This window comes from Mandrillus leucophaeus, unplaced genomic scaffold (genome assembly GCF_000951045.1).
Source record: "Mandrillus leucophaeus isolate KB7577 unplaced genomic scaffold, Mleu.le_1.0 Scaffold356, whole genome shotgun sequence".
NCBI classification, from domain to species: domain Eukaryota; kingdom Metazoa; phylum Chordata; class Mammalia; order Primates; family Cercopithecidae; genus Mandrillus; species Mandrillus leucophaeus.
In genome coordinates, this window is record NW_012103765.1 from 665,439 (window position 1) to 669,873 (window position 4,435).

Here is a 4,435-nt window from a genome sequence, read left to right on the forward strand (position 1 = left end):
AAAGAAAGAAAAAAGTTTACTTCCATTGTTAATTCGTATTTTTGACTTATTTTTGGAGTGGAAGAGTATCTTTCTTGTGGAAGATGTGGAAGAGTGTCCTATCATGGAATAATATACAAAGGCCATTGGCTTTCTCTCCTTTGGTATCTTTTGCTTTTAGATTGTTATCTTAGTGAGCCTTATTGATAAGAAAATTTATTCATTAAGCATAACAGTAGGGTTGTGCTATTTTATCAGATAAATCATGATCAACTATGTATCCTGACACCTCAGAAGAGGGTAAATTATTCTTCTGTGAGTGTGGTAGGATGGAAGAAATCTTAGGGAGAAAACAAAGGTTCACAGATGTACAGATACTGGTGAGATGGCAGATTCACAAAATCAACAAGTATCACAAAACTTTGAGGTATCTGGGAATAGAATAAATGGATTTGTGGAGGACATGTCCGCATCACTTCTTGGGCGGCTAAAGTTACTTTTGCCATAAAGCATTGCATAAAGAAATAATGTCTACTGAAGGGGAGAAAGCATGAAAGGAAGGAGGAAAAGAGGATAAAATCCTTCATGTTGCTGCTTCTTGTAATTCTGTAACTATTACATATTGCTCTATGACTTTGAACAAGAGTGTAACACTCATTATCTTTAATTTTTCTCACCTGGAAAATGAAATTTAATATTTTATATGCACTGAAGCAGAGAACTGAAATAGCTGATTCTCAATTTTCTAACTCTCTTCAAGTTATTAGAGAAGCAAGATATATTCACAAAAGCAGAAAAATGAATTTGTAGTGAAGCAGACATAGGTTTGAATCTTGTCTCTTTGCTTTTCTGGTTGAATTGACTTGAGTAAGTTATTTGCATGTTTTGGGTTATTTTGATTAAATTAAGAATTACCCAAACTGCTATAAAAGATGACAGATTAGATGTAAGAGAAATAGTGGAGCTTAGAGTTACTAGATGAAGATTCTATTTTCAAATAAACTTCAATAAACCTAACTTTTTTTGTTTGTTTTTAGAACTTTTGGTGTTCATTTCCTTAATGTTTAGCATTTTAGAACTGTCAGTTTGACGAATAATTTCAGAGTCTGCCTGGCTTTCTCTTCTCTTTTTTCTGAACTATAATTGATTTTAATTTTCTCCTAGTATGTTGGAGATTCTGATTGATAGATTTGCAATAGAATCTCCTTTTTAACAATATGTGATAGAATCATCTCGTAACAAAATGCCAGAACTATAACTTGTACATTGCCATTCTGGAAAATCCTTATCCCATAAACCCTTGTCCACTTATCACTGGCAAATTGAGTCTGTGGAAGCTACACAGAACATGTTCCAGCAGGCTTACAGAGGTAAGGTAGAACATCAAAAACTGCTCAGAACCATAGCTACAGATCCATAATTGTTATCACATGTTGGCTTAGCCTCTCTCACTTTCTACCACGATTAATGACTGGTATTCACATAATCTCATCCCTGAAGTTCTAAGTAAATGTTCTCACACGTAGAGTTTTTGTAGCTGCCTTTGGCTCCCTTGCCTTAGCTACCCAAATTCTATATGATCAAAACTAGCTCTGATGGCAACACATGATAAACATCAGAATAATATTGTAAGAAGATTTATCATTGATAGCATTAGTAGTTTATGCAAATTCTTGAAAAGTTAATACTAGAGTAAATGAGGAACTAAAAAGGATATGAAGAGGAGGGAGCAAAATAAAGTTCACAGTTTAGAAAGATCTCCTTCAGAACTAGGAAAAGAATCAATTGAATGTGAAAGTAGGTGAGTTTATGAAAGAATCAAAGAAACAAGTCACATAGCATTGGCACAAGTGAAGAATTAATAGAATGCTGTGTTGAAAAAGTGTGAAGGAAAAGAAACTGGACTAAAGGCCGGACATGGTGGCTCTTGCCTGTAATCCCAGTACTTTGGGAGGCCGAGGTGGGCCGATCATGAGGTCAGGAGATTGAGACCATCCCAGCTAACAGGATGAAATCCCAACTCTACTATACAAAAAAATAAATAAATAAAAAATAGCTGGGCGTGGTGGCGGGCGCCTGTAGTCCCAGCTACTTGGGAGGCTGAGGCAGGAGAATGCATAAAGGCAGGAGAATGGCGTAAACCCGGAAGGCGGAGCTTGCAGTGAGCCCTATTGGCGCTACCGCACTCCAGCCTGGGCGACAGAGCAAGACTCCGTCTCAAACAAACAAAAAAACAGAAAAAACAAAAGAAAAGAAAAGAAACAGAACTAAACAAGGTACATTAAAGGAGTAGAATCAACGTGAAGTTTAGACGTGAGAAGTGAGGGAGAAAAGTAAGTTAAGAGTGTGTCACAGGACTCTGGCTTGATAAACCTTGTGAATAAGAAATATTAGAGATTTGAACAAAATATAAGCTTATTTTTAGGTTTAAGGAATATGATATTTCTCTGGGTCACACAAAGAAATCTGTCAGGATTATGGAAACCAAGAGTGAAGAGTGTTGCAGTATGGAGAAGTTAATAGTTTCAAAGTTTTATAGAATTTACACATCTTAGATGCTGCAGGGAAGCAAGAAAGATGAAGACTGAACATTTCTTATTATGCTTCTGCCCAAATCCACAGTTACCCTTCTTTAAAAATGTAGTTTAATACCTTGAAGCTAGATCACAAGAACACTATGAGGTAAAGCCATGAGATCTCTTTTCACAAATCAATTTCTCCCCAAATAATACAAGCAGCAACACGTTGCAAATTTTATATTAATTGGTATTTTCCAACAGCTGCTAAAAAAAAAACTGACCTTCCATCAGTTTTCCCTTTGTCCTTCAGATCAAAGTTTATGTATCTATGTACGTAGATATGTTTGTATGTATGCATGCATATCTATGTATATATTTGCTTAAATTCAAAATTTATTCAACTACAAAAATTATTAAGTTAATAGCAACTTCAGCGTGAGCATATGGTGAAGTCTTGCATGATTTTCTTCAAGCCCAAGGAGGCAGTCTTCCATGTGTCCTATAATGTCAGATAAGACTGGTAACCATGCTTTCGTCTTATTCTTCTCACTGTCCAACAGTCTCCATTGTCCCTGGTGTCCTATTCTAAATCCAGTTCACTTCCTGGGATCATGTTGTAAATGAAATAAACCTCACCATCCCACCAACACCAAGTGTTTTCTTGGGGGAATAATTGAACATCTAATTTTTGAAACATTTGGGATCTCCTCAGTGAGATATATTACTTAGCACCAAGCTTTTATTAGTATCTGTGCCATTTGTGTTAACATTATCAATATAAACATTGGGGCCATTCCCTTAAAAGCACACAGTTCTCTCCAGTCGCTCATCTTTGAAACTTCAGAGCTGTCCAAAATTTTTGCTTAAACCTTTATGACAATTCTCTGAATCTGTATACCCCAGAGAATTGGAATCCCTCTAAGATGCCTCTGTATCTAAAAAACAGGTGGGCTCTTAGAAAGATGAAGTGAAAAAAAAATACGTTAAAAGTTATTTCCCAATATTCATCCAGTCTTTAAAAAAAAAAAAAAAACATTTATGGCTTCTTATTTGTTAGTATGGAAACATCACATGCTTTGTCATTTTCAGAAGGAAGGATGGGTGGGTCAACTTCCTCCATCCCTCTTTCTTCTAAAGAGTAGAATAGTTTTTAGCTAGTGCCTGGCTGCCCCGGATAAAGACATAGGAAGAATAACTTTGATGTAGCTTTGTGACTAACTGCGGTCCATTAAATATAAATGGAAAGGTCTGGTGGTACTTCTCAGAAGCTTTCTTTAAAAGAGAGCCTCCAAATCTACTTTTTCTCATCATGGTCTTGATCCTGCTACCTTAAATGAAGCTGCTGCCATCTTGGAATGTACACGTGAAGGCCACATGCTGGAGACAGCAGAGCAGTGAGCTGGAAAAAACTTTGTTCCCTAATACTTTGTGATACATGACTGACTACTATCTGAAACCTTAATATTTTACTGTTTAACTTACTGGAGAAGAAATAAACTATGACATTATTTTATTATGCTACTTAACTGGGTAGTTTACTGTCAATAGCCCTAATACAATATTCTTTGCATCTATGCAGTTATTTTCCTCTCTCTGTAAAATATTACAGCTCAAGTATAGGTCAGTGTCATCTTAGAGCCATAAATTGTTAACATATATAGAGTAAAATGCATGACAAATTTAGACTTAATAGAATATTCAACCTAAACACAAATTGGTCATAAACAGACATAGAAAAGAACAATTAAATCCAATAGTAAATAAACTTGTGGATCAATTACCAAAAACTTCAAGATTTCCAGAAATACATTTTGCTAATAACATTTTAATCTAGTGAGCAACGTTTCTAATTTTAAAATAATAAAACCTTCCCACATAAATTATAATTTTAATACTCTCCATATTCACTTGACATAATTAATTTGAATAAATACATT